Here is a 17,626-nt window from a genome sequence, read left to right as displayed (position 1 = left end):
AGAAAATTACTTAGAACCTTTCTGCTTTCTTTGAGTTACATCAAGATTATGTACTTCATGGTAAGTATACCATCTGAGCAGGCACACAGTGGCAGCACTCCAACAGCTTTTGCTTTACAGTGAGTTGGTGCTTTCAGACAAAGCAGGTTTCCTCTGATGGTTTCATTTGCTTGTAATAGTGCTGACCTCCATTCCCAGTGACATTTTACTAGTACTCAGATGCAGGCCATGGAGCAACTAAGAAATGCTGTGCCCCACCTTAAGATTGCACAAGAAAAATCCTGGGATGTTCTCCTGCTATCTCATATCTGACTCCTTCTAACAACCAGTGCCAGTGGACAGCCACAATCACCAGAAAGGCAACCCACACTTGTCTGATAGTGAGGCAGATGCACTTCACTCATGGTGTGTGTACCAGGATCACTGCAAGCTGGCTGCAAGTCAGGCATTGTGCTAATCAGCAGCTGTGACAGCAGCTTTAGGGGCCTGCACTGGTTTTGGTTGGAGTAGAGCTAATTTTCCTCACAGTGGCTGGCATAGGGCTGTTTTGGATTTATGCTGAACACACGGTTGGTAATAGAGAGATGTTTTTGTTCTTGTTGAGCAGAGCTTACACAGAGCTTTCTGATTTTCATCCTGCTATGCTGGTGAGCAGACTGGGGATACATGGGAAGTCACAGGTCCCTCTGTGTTCTCTGCAGCTTCACAAGAAAGAGAACAAGCATGAGACCACGAAAAGAGAAGCCTGGTTCTGCAAGGACAATACAGGACAGCTTCATTTAGCACATTATGATTCTGGGAACAGTAAAGAGACATCATCAGGGAGAAGAAAACAATGCATGGCTGCAGAAGACCAAGATCTGTGAGTTTCAGTGATAGGGACATACACATAGGAGAGCTCCTGCAAGCACATAGAGCACCTGGAAGTTCATTATGTTCAACTGGTGCCTGCAAGTGCTAATTAATACAATGCTGATAGCCTGGCAAGCAGGACTCTTATGACAAAAGTGAGCACATCTCTTGAATTACAGTTATTGCCACTGTTTTCCCCCCAGCAGTCCTCAAGACAGCTACTGACCAGCTTTATGGATGATACTGTGTATTTTTCTGTCTTCTGAATTTTCCTCTTCCATCTACAACAGCTGATGAAGACTTGATTACATCAGGAACTAACAGTCACCGAAACAGATTCAGGGGAACCACAGAGCATGTTTTTGGGGAAAAGTGATTCTTGATGTGTAGTATCAATCCCAGAATCCAACTGTGAAGCACTGCCTCCAGTATTGTCTGAAGCAGTCCAGGATGCATTGCAGAAAAAGAAAGACATCCATTTTCCAGGCAAGTCTCGGTGCACAAGGAGGTGCCACTTCCTAAAGGAGAATTGCTGGGGATATGGTATCAGGGGCATCTCACACAGACATGAAGACATCCATTTGGCAAATGAGATCTTGACTAGCATATTGGGTCAGGTGTCCTAGTTCATGTGGTGTGAACCCCTAGCCAAGGTCTCCTGAGAACACACTTGTGCTTCACCTTCAGTGTGCCTTATTGAAGTCACAATTTTATTTAAACATTTTGGCCTGTTGGCTCAAAGAGAGACTACTGTCCATGGAATTTCTCCTCATGCATTGTAAAATGGTACTTTCCAGCTGTTTCTGGGCAGTAGCATTTGGTATAATGGGCAAAATGAGAAAATTAAATTACATTTGCACAAACAATAGCTCTCTTAAACTGCAACTGCTTACATGCTGTGCAAACAGTGCAGGCTCTGTAGTACCAGAAAGACCTTGGTTTGAAATTCTTAATCTTTGGATTCAAGGTTCTTACCTCTTGTAATCCCCTTGGGAGCTCCAGAGGCTGAGGAGTTAATAAAGCACCACCTTCACCTCCAGAAGAATCAAAGCAACTCCGTTTCCATGGGTCACTGTTTTCACTACAAAAGGAATCACTAGCTGAACAGTTATGACACTTCAAGGCATGACTCTGGGAGGAGGCAAAGTAATTCATGCTTGTCAGAAGCAAATTCTCTGGCCAGCAGCACTAGCCCTTGTACAGATCCTTTGCAGAGTAGCAGGAAATTCCTCTCCAGACCCTCAATTTGCTGGACACTTCCCAGTGCCCAGCTCCATGAAGACTGTCTGTATACAGCCCTGAATTTTTCTTCCCTTTGAGGCAGCGTTATTGGAGTTTCTGAGTCACAGATTCTTATGGGCAGCTGTTCCTCATGCACAGGGTTTTCAGGGCCTGCCGCTGATGTGACTTCAAGTTAATGTACAGGCAGTCAGACACCAAAGTGGAAGAAGTAGAAGAGCAGCATGAAAGCATGCTTTGTTAGTTCACTTAACCATAAGATCTGCTTCTGCAATACGTTTCCAGTTCCCTGAATATAGCAATTTCCCTTCTTCAGCAATTCCCAGGTTTTGTCTGCTTGGCCTGCTACTTTGCTGGTTGTCCTCCATGTGTAACTCCTCCAAAGACAAGCCCCTTCCCTCCATTTCATTGTACTCACATAGGTTATCAAACATGTTTGCAGATATTGTGTAATGTTCAGCAGCAGTGTTCCAGGAAAGCTCTGGTGCACTTTGAATGTAAATTTTCTTGTCCTCATCATTCAGACTTTGTGATAGCACAGCCAACCACAAAAGACCCCAGCAAAATAGCTGCTGAAAATCATGTTAAACTAGAGGAATACACTGCCAGATACAGATCTCTATATCAATGCAGTTTGGCTTACTACTAAGTAAATTCAACATGCACAGAAGTCCCAGGTACAATTAATATTCATCCACAAAGTAAATTTTTCCTTATTATATTGCCCATTCTGCTATGACCTGGTCAAGCAACATGATTTTTTTTTTTTAATATTGGCTAGGTTTATATCTTTTTCTGTGTCAACAAGGATTGCTACAAAACTTCACATCAGAAACATGGCATTATAGTGTAACTCCGAACCCAGAGAGCCGAAAGGGAATATGGAACTCCAAAGAGACTCGATAGGGCTTGGTGAGCTAAGATTAAGGGGAAAAATGGCACTTCAAAACTTCACTCTTGCACTAATTAAATGTAATCACAGCTGACAAGTAACTTTTCTCCCCAGGGACTTACTGAATCTGCTTTAAAGCTTTAATTCTCTATTAAATCAAAGTACAAACAGTTCCAAAAGGTACCAGAGACAGCACAGCCACTACTGGAACATTAAAATATAACATCAGCCACAGAACACAAATCAACTGATTTCTTATCTGTCTTGTTCTTGTCATGATGAAACCCCCTGTTCATCTCAGTTCAATACCATTCTTTTCCTCTGCTGGCACTCAGTAATTTGCTCCTTTCTTTACAAGCAGCAATGAATTGTGGAGGTGGAACAAGGAACTCTTTCATGGACCCAAAGTCAAGAAAATAAAGCCCCTTTCACTGGACATTTTTGCTCTTGGTCTCTCTCTTTCCTGAGACAATAACTGCCTACGTATTTTCTAAAAAGAGAAGGCTAAAGAAGAGATTATTAAAGTTAAAATGGTCTAAAGAATACCCTTTTCATAGCATATCTCTTACCTACACAGATGGAAAGTTCAAAGGGCAGATCCTTATTGATTACATTCAGACATCCTTTTATAAATGCTGGGAAATCTCTGCAGTTAGTCATGGTTTGACACTGTATATTTGAGGCCTTCATGCTGCAAGTCACTGCAGTAGGATGGGCAGATACACCTTGGGTGGGGATGGCAGATGAGCTGATGGAGACTCAGGATCCTGCTGTGCTGAAGCACAGTTTTGGGGAGCAGAGCCAGCACTCCTCAGCTCCATGAATGTGTGGCAAAACCCACACAACCATGTTGCACAGTGTCAGAATGAGGCACAGAGCAGATCACTACAACAGCACATTGCAGGCACTAGGCTGGGCAAAGCTCCTCCGTCTGCTTGACTCATCAACCCATTCTAGTGCTGCTGCCATCATCCTGCCAATGTATCTATGGTGATAAAACTAAAAAGCAGAGACCAAGCCAAGCATTGATGCCCGCAAAGCTGTCAGTTATGTCCCTTTAAGACCTTGGTATCAAGACTGGCAAGATGTTAGCACCTCAAAATTGGAACCAAACTTTTATTTGTTAATCAGTAGCTATAGCTAGACAGTTAGGATTAAGCAATTGCACTGTGAATATTGTATGCTTGGCTAATCTTTTGTTTTAAGGGAAATTGATGGCAATCCCAAGGTGAATGGGGTGTCTGGATGAGAGCCGCCAGGGTAAAGTCAGCAGAACTGAGCAGTAACTGGGGGAAAGGTAATTCCAGCAGTGGGCCATCCTAGCTACTGACTCAGTGCCCACCTATTCAAAAAAGACCCCAGACTCAGGTGAAGGGAACAACTGCACCTGCAGACTAAAAAGCATAGGAAATGAGAGATATAACTAATAAATAGGGGTTTGAGTATAAAGAAATGAACAAGTTATCTAATTGTAACCAATGAATGTTGATTTACACATTGTTAAAATGTATGAATAGTGTGAAGTTTTAATGATCTGTGAGCCAGCATGTCATGGGTTACCACAAGCTCCCTACTTAGAATTAAATTTAGAATAAAAGGTAGAAATATCTCACCTCAGTGTGTGAATTAGTGCTGTGCATCAGGTAATGAACTCACATCTGAGACAACATTACCCAACCAATTAGTAAAATTAGTGGAACTCATAGAAGGTAAAGGAGTTTGCCTGTGTGGAGTAACTTGTGACACTGGAGCTTTCTTCTCTCAGTGGTGCAGCAGGAGGTTGAATAATGACTTCCATAAGGATTTCTGGATAGTTTTTAAAATCAGATCACAACAGTTTATGGTTTTAATTACAGTTGGTGAAACTGGAGTCTGTATTCCATCCCCTCAACCACAAAGATCTTTTTCCATGAGATTTTGATTTTAAAAATATGTCCTTACTGTTCCTCTTTTCCAGTGTCTGTGTTTCTCTAAGAACAATCTCAAAGGCTTTGTTTAAGTAGTAATTTATTTTTTCCTCCAACATATTCTTTTAATTAGAAAAATGCTCTCTCATTTGCTACATGGTCTGTGTCCTCTGAGAAACTGAGAAGCTCCTGAAAAGTGTGAGTGCTTAGCTCCTCATAAGGGAGGTCTAAGACAGCATCCCTCAAACAGCACTGAGGGGGAACTAGGAAAAGGCTGATTGCAATTCCCATCCATCTTAAAAGCAGATTAATAGCTGCTGTGAGAACAAAGCCTGTGTTCGTTGGCAGAACAAACTGAAAAAATACAGTACTATAGGCCTGGGATTTTGATTCTTCTCTGAGCACCTTCATGTTTAATACTCAGCCTCTCAGACTGGAAAAGAAGAGGAAGAGGAGAGTGCTGTATGTCATCAAGGAAGAGAGGCCAGCAGCCCAAGCTGCCAAGCTGCATTACATGTCTGTGGTTTTGTTGTTTAATGTTTTAGGAAACTCAAGTCAATTGGGCTTCTACCACCAGCAGCCACTCCTTTAATTCAAATAATGAGAAAAGTGGCAGGACTCCTTATCTCTGTTAAAGACCCATGTGAAAGGTGGTCAGGAGGTCTCAAGAAGACAATTATTTAGTTTAAGGGGTGGCTTCCTTTTTAAAAATCCCAAGGAATTATGTCCCCACTTTTCCAGCTTTCTCCACATTTGTCATGAATGAGTGATTTATGTCAGTTAAAGAATCACCATCACAGTTCTTTTTTTTTTTAAAGGTTTAATATAAATTTCCAAAAGCATAACTTAAAGAAGTTCAATGTAAGGTTCACTGTATTACCTGTTACATGAATGAAACATACAAAGGAAAATAATATTTAAATTGATTCATGCATGCATACAAGCACAAAGAAGTACGCACAGAGGTTAAAAGTACACACCTGTTAAAAAATCACCTCAAGTTCAGTGAGATACTCATGTTAGGTATCTTTGCACCTCTCAACAGGTGAGGGTTAAGCCTTGATGAAGAAGTATCAAGCCCCGACCCTAATGCCAGGCTTTGGTGGCCCGAGTGTTGTACACCACAAAATTGCTGAATTCCAAGAGGCGCTGTAATGGGAGGGAGGTGCTCGGGCAGCTACTGTGGCCCAGCAGAGCTCCAAGAGCCTCATCCAGGATTGCTGCTTAGGGTTAGATGTAGTTGTCTGTCAGTCTTCCTCCTGGGCATAACCTAGGATGGAATTTTCCTCAAAAGTCCAGTAAATACAATATTATTTCGTGCAGGCAAATAGTACATGTAAACAACAAGGCATTAGGCAACAGCAGTTGGTTAGGCAGCAGAATTTCTAAGGAACACTGTCACTGATAAGCTCAGAGGGAGCTTATGGCCCATCAATCAAGGTGGAGAATTCCTGGGATATACAGCAGCCAGAGTTGGAGGGTAAGGGACCATTAAAATCAAACACTAGAAGGTTTATTAACATTAGCATGACAGTAGACAAAATTTTAAGTAGCAAAAAATGCATGCAACAATGTAATTAAAGCTGGTAGCGTAATGCCTAACCTCAAAGGGCCTGAAATAAGGCTACTTTGACTTTCAAACATTACGTTTCACAATGTTGATGTTCCTTTCTCAGAAGCCTCTGGGCAACAAAGTATCCACTTAAGGCTTTCTGGAAAGCCTAGTTTTTGGCTGTATGGAAAGCATAAATTTTTATAAAACTGGGCTTCAAAGACAATCTTGAAAAATACGATTTTTTTAATATTCTAATTGATTTTAGTGGGGGAAAAGCAAAAAAAAAAAAAAATTAAAGAAAACAAAAGCTGACATGACTCTGCAAAGTTTAAGGTTCAATGAAGTCTCTGTTCCTAAAGATGAGTAAAGTGTGATTGTTACAGTGACCATGGAAAGGTACACTAATCAGATCTCACTTTTGAAAGTCATAAAATAACCACAAAACCTTCTTACCAGAAAACTACATCTTAACTCTCTGTCCTTAAGTTGAAAACCTAACTACTGCTAATCATTGCTACTTGGAAACCACAGCATTTTCAGTACCAGAACATCTCCTGTGACCTCTTGCATCGTCTTGCAAACTTCTGCTGACTTGATGAATGAAGCCACTACACTCAACAACAGCAGAAGCTTTTCACAATGCTTTTCTCCTATCTGAAAAGGTGAGTATTCACAAGGCTCAGCAAAAGGAATCTGCTAACCTAAAGATGAGTGATTCTTTGTGACACACCATCTAAACGTATATTCATGGGCATACTCCAGCTCTTGTTTCACCATCAACCTGAAAAAGTGTGAAAATTAGGAACTGCTCATGTGACCTTTGAAAAACCAGATTAAAACAATCTGTGTAACACTGGAGGTCCTGAGCAAAGGGACACTGATGAAGATGGTGCACAGGTAATTTTCAGAAAAATCAAACTTGCTATTAGCAAATGCTAATATTCTTCAGTGGGTGATAAACATTAACAGTCAGTTCCTGTTCATTCCCCAGTAAGAATTCATCTTTTATCAGACATGAAATGATGTGCGAATTAATGGTCTTGTAATCCCTAAAGTTACAGCATGCTGTAAGACTTTACCTAAATTTTTTATTTCAGTAATGTAAGTGATACCATATACTGAAAATCACTAATATAAGTGTTTGGTTTTTTTTTTCAAAAGGGGAAGAAAAAGTCATTGTTACAGATGCAGTCATGTACAGTGACTCAGTGATGACAGACTATTTACTAACAGACTGCTGTGCGCAAGAAACGGATTCATTACCTGGTGTGCAACAAGCCAATAATTACTCACTCTAGAGAGGCATTGATTGTTTATTTCAAGGTTGCACAAGCCTGGATGCCTGGTGGCAATCCACAAGTCAAGCATCTCGACTACTAAAGATTTTTACTATTTATACATTTTAGCAAACAAAGGAATTAGTATTAACTTGCCAAAATGATACATATTTGTTACATAGTTCCTATTAAATAGTGTCCTATCTTCTAGTGGTTAATGACTCTCTTGCTCCCATGCTAATTAGTCTCTAGCATGCTCAGTCTTTCTCTTCTTTTGAGTCAGTGGGCTTTTCAGGTTTGTGGTATGTGAATTGGTGGTCTCAGATTCCCCTGCAGGAATTACTTTTTACCCAGTCAGAGCTAATTTCAGCACAGTTGCTGAGTTGGCTTTATTAGTTTCTCCCTTATCTTGGGAGTTCTACCAGATGTCACATAAATTCTGCATTCTTTGTGTCCAATATCAGTGAACATCCTTTCTTCCCAAGCCTTGTTAAACCTCCCCCTAGATCTGAGATCATTGAAGTATGCCAAGTCCTAAATTTAAACAAGGATTTATTTTTCTGATACATGGGCATCATTTAGAGTTTGCTTGTTAGCTGCTATCTGTTTCACAGATTGTATCTCCCTTCTTGTTGATTAGGCTTGAAAGTATACAAAAAGCAAACATCAAAGAACATCCTTTCTTAAGAAAATTTTACATATTCCACATGTTGCAATAAGACAGTACATCAAAGATTAATATAAACCTTTGCAGCTGTTTTGTTCTTATCATTTCACCCTCTGGGGACTCAGTTAAATGCACATTTTTATAATGTGTGTTTTCTAGAAAAATGGTCCACAGGATTATTTCTACCACCAGCTCCTGTGAGCTGCTAAGTAACCCGTTGTTAAATTGATAGGGCGTGACCCCAGCTCCACTTGGACTTTTTGTCAGCCCTCAACTACCTTACAACAGGTAGGCTTCGCTTGTGCCTCCCAATGCACTTTGATACCCTGTTAATGTAACATAATTTCACACTACCCTACCACAGAAAGGAAAAGAGAAGAATTTTTACATGCCAGAATTAAAAGAAAAAATAATTAATTGTACTACAGTGGGATGGGGATGGGGCTTGACATCCTTAGCTAAAGAACAGAAAAGGAAGGGATCACAAAAAGCCTTCCCAAAAGGTACTTTAGACATGAAAGGAATGAGTTACTTCTTTCTTCCAGAGTATAAATCGTGGTTAAAACATGGGGAGGAGAAATTAATCAAAAAGTATAAAATTTACTGCCTACACCATAAGAAATAATTTGAAATTTTGATTTGAAATTTTGAGAGGAAAAGGAGCATGCAGAATGTACAGACACTGGCACCAGGTAAGATGCCACAAAAAAGTATACAAATATAGCCCATGGGCTCTGCATACCTATTCTCTGCAGTTTTGAGCCTGTGAGCAGCCAACAATCCATTTAAATCCTTTAATAAAAGCCAGGGTTCATGACTGTAACCTCCCTAAAGTCACTAACACATTGGTTTGGCACAAGCACTTACAAGAATGACAAATTTTACATTTGTCAAAATGTGAGAAATCCTTGCACAAAGGGGAGATCATAGCCAAAGCATAGAAACCCTTCTACCAGCTTCCTGCCCAAATCTGGACACAAGACAAGACAGTGGCATGCAGACAAGCCAATTCTTTGTCTGCTTTTTTTCCTAGAGCACACACTAGCACTGCTACAAGACAGCTGCAAGCTGGAAAGCAAAAATCAGAGCACTCACATTCATCTGCTCAGCCAGAAGTCAAGATAGAAATGTTCACTCATTCCTGGATATTTAAAAGCAGCATCTAGGCAATTGGAGAAAAGCAAAAATCAGAGGTGGGCTTGAGTGTGTGCTGGCTCTCTCTTTATAGAGAGAATGGTAAAATAAATCAATTAAACAGTGGATGTGCCAGGCTGAGTTTCAAAACCATAAGCTATGACATCTTTTTTGGTGGGGCTTTTAAAAAAAATTTCCAATATATTTTCTAATGGTTGCAGGGCTGCTCTAAAGCCCAAGTAGAAAGCCTTCCTACTGACATGAATGAAATGTGTGGATTAAATGGCAGGGTTGTTGCCATTTCTTTATCACAGGAGGGGTACAGGGACAGAATCATTATGACCTTCTAATGGAGGGGAGGATTGCATCGTTTGCAGGAGGATGAGAAAGGAAGAAAATGGGAAAGCAATGCTCTGGTCACCACATGCTAGTGGGCAAGAACCCTAGGCAGGCCCCAGACACTGTGTGAAAGCAGACAACAGAGCCATGCTGTACCTCACTGCTGTCTTTCCATGATCCTTTTTTTCAGTAAAGTTTATGGGACAGACATCTTAGAAAATTCCATGATAAAACATCAATGAAAAACTTCTGGTATACTCCCAAATAGAGAGGTCACAAGTCACTTGTGCCATTCTCAGGATCTCCACAGAAATATCACTGGTATAATCTTTAAAACTTCTCCTAACTTACCCTATTGCTACTGCCTATGCACTAGACTTACAAAGTCTAGGCTCAGGCTAGAAACCTAAAACAAGATTATTTTCCAGTCAGTGTAGCCCCATCAGTACAGTTTAGTATCTTTGAAAGACCACTGATGTCTAAACTGAAACAAAGCCAGCTAAGCTGGTTAGGCTGTGGGTAAGCAAACACAATTAGGATTTTCCCATTGTGCTGTTGAGCAAAGACAGAGGAAGAACAATTCAAGACCTTCCCTCCTGCTCCTATAATATTGTCTTGGTGGTAGTGTAAATCAGATCTCCAGCAGCAGTCACCAAAAGGCTGCTCTGAACTGCATAACTCACAGCTTAACCACCCATGGGCACCCCCCTGCTCGTGCCCTGGCTGACACCAGGGCTTACCTGCACCCAATGAAAGGTCTGACCACTCTCTCCTGTCTTTCTGCTACAGGGCAAAGTCACAGAACCTGATTTAGTAGTAGAAGCCAATAAAATTCCACATAACACTTAGGGTATGCAGAGGGAAGGGATTAATACCCAATGCTCAGACACAAAACTTTCTAAGTGTCTGTTTGCAGGACATGGTGGGGTATCATGACTGAAAAGTCATCAATGTTTTCCAGATGAATTCCTGTGAGAGGCTGTCTTGGTATAAAAAGACAGGAGTCTGTGAAGGAAGGCAAGGGGCTCCCGTGAAATGGAAAAGGTAAACCCCCTCCCTCTGAATTACCACAATTTCAAAATAAAAAGGCTCTCAGGCAAAGATACGGGAATGAGAATAACAGGTTTTTACTAGGAAAAAACAAATTAAAAAAAAATGTAATTAGTACAAACAAAACTACTGATAGAGTCAGAAACCTGGCACCCTGAGGAGTCAGGGTGTTAGTGACAGTCCAGTTAAATGGTGGCTGCTCCTCTTGGAGTGGCAGATGAAATGCGGCTGAAGCAGTGATCCCGTAGAAAGGTGTAGTTTTCTCTGAATGTCTGGTGATAGAGTAGGTGGGCCTGGTCTTCTTCTGGGAATCCAGCAAAGAGGCTGTCCTGATGTCCCAAAAAATGCTGATTTTATGCAGGTAGGATGCTTGGCTCCTCCCTCTGGGTGGAGCATCTCCCAATGGGATGATGTAACTTTATCAGTCATGCAGTGAGCTATTCAATGGCCCATTAACAGAAGATATCTCCCCGGAGGGAGACAATGTTCTTGGAAGAGATAAGAAAACTGCCCAGCTTAACAGAAGATACCTGTCCCACCTCTGACAGATGGCAAATAGAATATATGCTTATCTTACAAGCCAGGACAGAGGCTGAAACTACAAGCAAGAGATACAACAAGAAAATCTGTAGATAGGATTTTCATAGATTTTTATATTTTCCTCTCATTACCAGTTTCATTACTTTATATTAATATGGATTTTTTTCAGTAATGACACTTAGACTACATTTAAAATGTTCTGGGATAGACAGCTTCAAGTCTAGAGGGTAATCACACAGTTTTCTATATTAACAAAACACTGGTATTTTTTTCCCAAAGAACAGTAAAGAGAAACAGAGAATGGAAAAATGCAAACTATAATCTCTTCATGGTTCAGTTGTCCTGATACCCTGAGACTGTTATTGTCATTTTCTATGCTCTGTCACCTCTGCATCATTGGTAGCTTCCTTGGGAAGAAATATTCATCTCGATTATCTCTTTGCCATAAAACCAGCTTCTCCAAAAGAGAACAGCTGGTATTTGGTATCATCCACAGGTATTTCTACAAGGCTCTGGTTAGGCTTAATAACTACTACAGTTTTCTATCTTTGGCCTCATTCTGTTGTACTAATTGCAAGTATGCAATGCTCATATTGTTTACATTTTGCTCCATTACAGACAGTTAAAGTTTCAAAATCAATTACAAAAGGACACAAGTAACACATGTTATAAAATATTAGGGCTAATTGTGCTCCTCTGTTGCCTGTCACCTTTTATATTCCTTATTCTCAGCTACATAATTTTAACTACTTTGAGGTCATAATTTTGAAACTGATGACAATCACAGTTATGTTTCTTTTGGTTCCTTGAGTGACTCAGACAATTTCCTCACCCCTGGCTTTGATCCTTTTTTTTTTTTTTTCTATCAAGAATTGGCTTCAATTCCACTTTCCTCAATATGGCTCCAGTATTGGTGACTATGCAGGTTAACTAACTGGGCTATGCACATCCTCAAGTCATGTGGCTGAATCCAAAGCTGAATCCCAAGCTGAATCCCAGACCTCAGGATTTTCCCAGTTTGTACTTGACATGCAGTCCTGTAGAAGAAACAGAAAGTGGAAGGTGTGACCTGTTAGCTGGAATTTAGCAAGTAGAGGTGTTTAATTAGTGCATTTACTGACAGATTCCCAGTCTGCCTTCATGCATAACACTGCCTCAGTAGCACACAGGTGCCCAGGTTCTCTGTATAATGTCCCTTCTCCCTGGTGACCCCATCCTGCATATCCATTCTCAACTCTCTTTGTTGTCAAAGATTGCATTTTTTCATTGACATTAGAAAAGCATTTTGATCTCAAATGGTTTCTTAATTTTCAGAGGACACGGGAAGAAGTTTGAGATTGCCAAGTGAATCAAAACAGACTACAAGATGCCAATGCTACAGTTAAGTCTGCAAACAGGTATCTCTGTCTTTGCCAGGAAAAAAAGTATAATATAGGAAGTCTGCTATATTGTACTGAAAAATCACTCCTGTTCCACCAAAATATCTCTGGTATTAGTAAAAGAAATCTGTTTTCCTATTCCTCCTACAGATGAACAAAGCCACAGGTAAAAAAAACATAGTTTTGGCATTAAAAGGTGCATGCACCAGAAGAGTCTGTAACACAGAATCAGTCAGAGATATCATCAAGATGTATCTGTTGCATAAACTTGCACCACAGTTATCTAATTCCTAATTTGGCTACAAGGCAGACAAGAAATGAGATCTCAAAATTAGCAGTTATACCTTATTATTAACAGACTATCTACTTAAATACCCACCAGCTGTGTGTATGACTTGTTGTGGACTGGAAGAGTGAAAATTTTCCAAATATACAGCTACAAGTTGAAAGACAAAATAGAATAAAATCAAAGATTAGACAAATATAAATTCAGATTATTCGTTTTACTTCAGATTTACCTTTTTTTTTTTTTCCCCCCCAGGAAAATCAGACTTCATTAAGCTCTCCCATACCCTATATCTTAGTTTTGTGTTTTATAAGCTGTAGTAATCATTTTTGTCAAAACACTGCTCATAGGCATATCACTTCTGTCTTGCAAAGGCTAGTTCTTTTGAACAAAGGAAAGAAATGTTTTCATAAGGTTTAATTATGCTCTGCTGTGCTTTTCAAATGTTGAAGTGATAAATAAAGTGAAGTTGAAAAATAGGGGTGAAATAAACCCCTATTTGGGTTACCCAAAATGGATAACCCAAAATGTTATTGTATTCCTTATCTATCTGTGCTCAAATTTGTTACTGTCCCTTCAAGACCCCGCAGCCAGAAATGAAACTACATGGTAGTGGAGCGGGGGGCTGGTCCATTTCACAAGTCAGAGTCACCAAAGCTGAGTTCTCCTGTTTGTTGTCTTGACTCTTAGGCTCTCTCTTGTCTCTTACCTCTCTTGCTTCTTACCTCTTGGCTCTACTGGCAACAGTAGCAACCCAAGAAGCTGCATTTCACAATCAAAAACAGTTTCAGAGTGAATTTTCCCACAGTAACGGCCAGAGGGTACCATTTTCAGTGCTTGTTTTTGCCCCTGCAACACACCCAGGTTAACAGCAGCATTGACAGCTACGGAGCACAGGAGGAGGAGGCAAGACAGCAGAGTCTGACTTGCCCAAGTCAGCTGCTTGCTCTCTGCTACCCAGCGTAGAACATCATCCCTTGAGTTCCAGCCACTGACAAATTACCAGCCCCTGAGCGAGTACCAGCCACCAGAGCTGCCAGCCACACTTGCAGACAGAGCTGCTGCTGCTGCCAGAGAGATGGACAGGGAGGGCAGGGCTGCCCTGCGTCCTCTGTCTTCCCACACCGCTGGGCAATGAGGCTGCCATAGCGGGGGTCACTCTCCCAGCTAGAATCTCAATCTGTGCCTGGGGTCAGTGAGATTTCAGCATCTTAGTGATGTTTGCTGATGTTTTCCACCTCTTGCTGTTCTGGGGTTTTTTGGTAAACTGTTATTTTTTCACTTACATCTACTCATATTTGCTTCTCCTTATTGGTGGAAAGGGATTGGCTAAACTACAGGGGAAGTAATTCACTTTAGACTGTGCATCCCCTTAACTTGTCTTAAACCAAAACCCAAACTCCTTCAACAAACAGTTTTGTGAGAAATGCTACTCACTTCGAAAAAATTTAAAAGTTTAGTAAAACCTTATCAAAAATACAACAGAAGACTGAATTGAGAAAATATTATAGCACCGACAGCAGAGGACTCTTCCCACCATGTGCTCATACACACAATGGAGGTTTCATCTTTTAACCCTTTAGCCCCTCCCAAAGTTCTGTCCATTGACTCCTTCTTCCCTGTCCAGTGGTGGAGTTTACTTCCTTAAATTTTGACTGGAGGTCAGGTGCTGCCATAGTAACAAGCCGACCCTCCCAAATGTCCTGAACCCAGGCCACCCCCTGATAACAATGCAAGGGGGGTAAAACATAACCATAAATCTATAAAACTTCTCTTAGCATATATATAAATTATATTTGCATTTTAATTGTGAGAGTCAACCATCACATTACTCATCTATTACAGTTTGACTCTTAGGAAAAAAGGGACAAGACCAGACTAACGAGGTGATATTCAATTACTTCTTAAAAACTGACCACTTAAAAAAGGTATCTGCTGGCCACTGCATTTCTTTTCACTAAAAAAAAATATTAAAAAAAAAATTCAGCAAAAGAAATAATTACTTACTCTTATGTGTGAATCTTTGGAACACACTGTAAAGCAGGCTTTCTTTAACATGTACAAAAGAATCTTGCACAGCTTCTTTCTGATGGGATCTGATGATAGAAAAAATATATTTTGAAAAAATACTGTAAATATCTGGAAATATCACTACTGTGACCATGAGGACACAGAATTGGATGGATTGGATCAAATTCCACTGAACTGAGAATCCAAAGCTCCAAGAATGCAGTCCAATATGAACATCTTCAGTAAACTCCCCCAGGGCTACCAAACTTTAAAATCTGCCTTAGTCATAAACTGTGAAATTTAAGAAAAACTGTGATGTTGAAACCAGAGGATAATAGAAAGGTTATCAATGGAAACCCATCAGAAAGGATAATGTTAAAAATTAAAAAAGTTTAAAACAAATAAATAAAGCCCAGGTTCTGAAAATCTAACAGGATGAAAAGATATATATGATACACAGCATGCTTAGACATACTGGAAAAAGAAGTAAGAAAATATAATGAATGTCCAAAGAACATTCTACTTCCTTAGAATTCTGATAATTTATATATTTTCCCAGATTAAGAAATGTTTATAACATTATTGTATTGTATTGTATTGTGTTGGATTGTATGGTGTTGTATCATATTGTGTTGTATTATATTGTATAGTATTGTTTTTTTTGAACACATATTTTATCAAAGGACTATTATAGGGATTTTCAGGCCTATGGTGACTGAGTTTGCAAGATCACTGGTGAGTCTCAATAAATGAAGCCAAAGTCTCTAGAAAGGTATCTCCTGGTTTTGCTCACGATAGGCCTGGAAATCTCCTTTAATATTTTCACATTGAGTGCCAGCTCTCAGTGGATATTCTTCCTGCCTCTGCAGCCTTCAGCCTCCAGATTATGAAGAAAACAAACTCAACTGGCCAATCCCACCTACCAGCGCAGAAGTAATCTGATGCCATGGGGAGACGTTTATATCAGTAAATTTACTTCTCAGGCTGTATGTCTAGAAACAGGTCTAACTGAGTCTGTGAACTAGCTTGGCAGGCTGGGCTAATATTTAACAAGGAGAGTACTGTGAGCACTGATGTAGTCTCCAAAGGATTAAACAAATGGCAAAGCACCAAGGATCCTTTGAGTCTCCCACTGTCACCACACATGCTCTTGTCCCAGTCTATTAGATAAATATGTTAGAGAGTTAACCCACTTAGGTATTGACCTGATTTGTAGAAAGATTCAGCGTAATTACCACTTTGATCCCAGCGGTGCTTTCCTGTAAGATATTAAATGCTACAAATAGGGCTGCTTAGTGAACTTCCTAATACTTATCGGCTTTGTATCTGACTGGCTAAAATTTTCTTTTATTTCCTCATGTTTTTAAAACTGTGGTGACTTGTTTTGACAGCAACTTCAGAGACGTAGACATTTTTTAGGAATTAATGCATCTCCTAATATCAACTTTAATTTGTGTAATGATAGTTTTGGTGCTGGAATTTTTATGGGCAATAATTACTATGTCTGTATAAAACACTATTGAAATGTTAGGTCTGAGCTCTTCCTTCAGTAGGAAGAGAAAATTGTGTAGAAGAGGTTAAGGATTCATGGCCAGCCCTCTTCATCCCAGAAAACAAATGCATCTTCTGCTAAGAGCGGGGGCTTTATAAAAGAAGCAGCAAATGCAGTAAGATCATCAGCAGGAAAAATGCAATATGCTTTATGTATCAATATCATAGATCAATGTTGCAATCATTGTATTTTTGTTTTGCATTTTAATTCAGGTTAAAATACAAGGGAGCATGCAACATTACCCAAAATGACAAGACAGTCTGGCAAGTGCACCTGTATAGACAGTTCTCCCTGCCGCCATCTGCATTCCCTTCTGTATCACCATTATCCTATATTCTAGGTAAAACTACACTTATTCTTTTATAAATTAATTCTTTTTTTTTTTTTTTTTTTTTCAGTAAGACTATGAAAGGGACAAGCAGAAGCTATAAACTGCAGAAACTCGTGCCATCAGGTATCTGGAAATGGGTCAGGAATGCACAGACAAACTTTCAAGTGCTGAGAAATGAATAAGCCGGTAACAAAGGTGACTTTGGAGGGCCATGAAGTAAATGCTTTCTCAGAACTGTAAATTCTGCATATTCTTTATGTTTCAAACTGCATTCTCAGCACGTTTTTTCCAAACATATCTTACTTCTGGATATGAAACATGAATACAACTATTGCCGCTGTGCCACCCTGAAGCCCCCTGGCTTCACTTGCCCGGCAGAGGCACCGTCAGCAGTGGGGGACACTCCCCTGTGTCTCGAGAGAGTCGGCTAAGACAGAGCGCTTCACTGTCTGCCTTGTATGGAGGAGAGGCGGCTACCGAGGAGGCAGTAAAGGAACCGACTCAAGGCTGGGGAAACAGTCTCAGGTTTAATCCACACTCCAAAGAGTTCAAAACTACAGAGTATCCAACAACCGAGAGTGCCCTCCAGCCTCTTGCAACATCTCAAATACGGGGG

This window comes from Vidua chalybeata, chromosome Z, assembly GCF_026979565.1.
Source record: "Vidua chalybeata isolate OUT-0048 chromosome Z, bVidCha1 merged haplotype, whole genome shotgun sequence".
NCBI classification, from domain to species: Eukaryota; Metazoa; Chordata; class Aves; order Passeriformes; family Viduidae; genus Vidua; species Vidua chalybeata.
Note: the sequence above shows the minus strand (reverse complement) of the source record.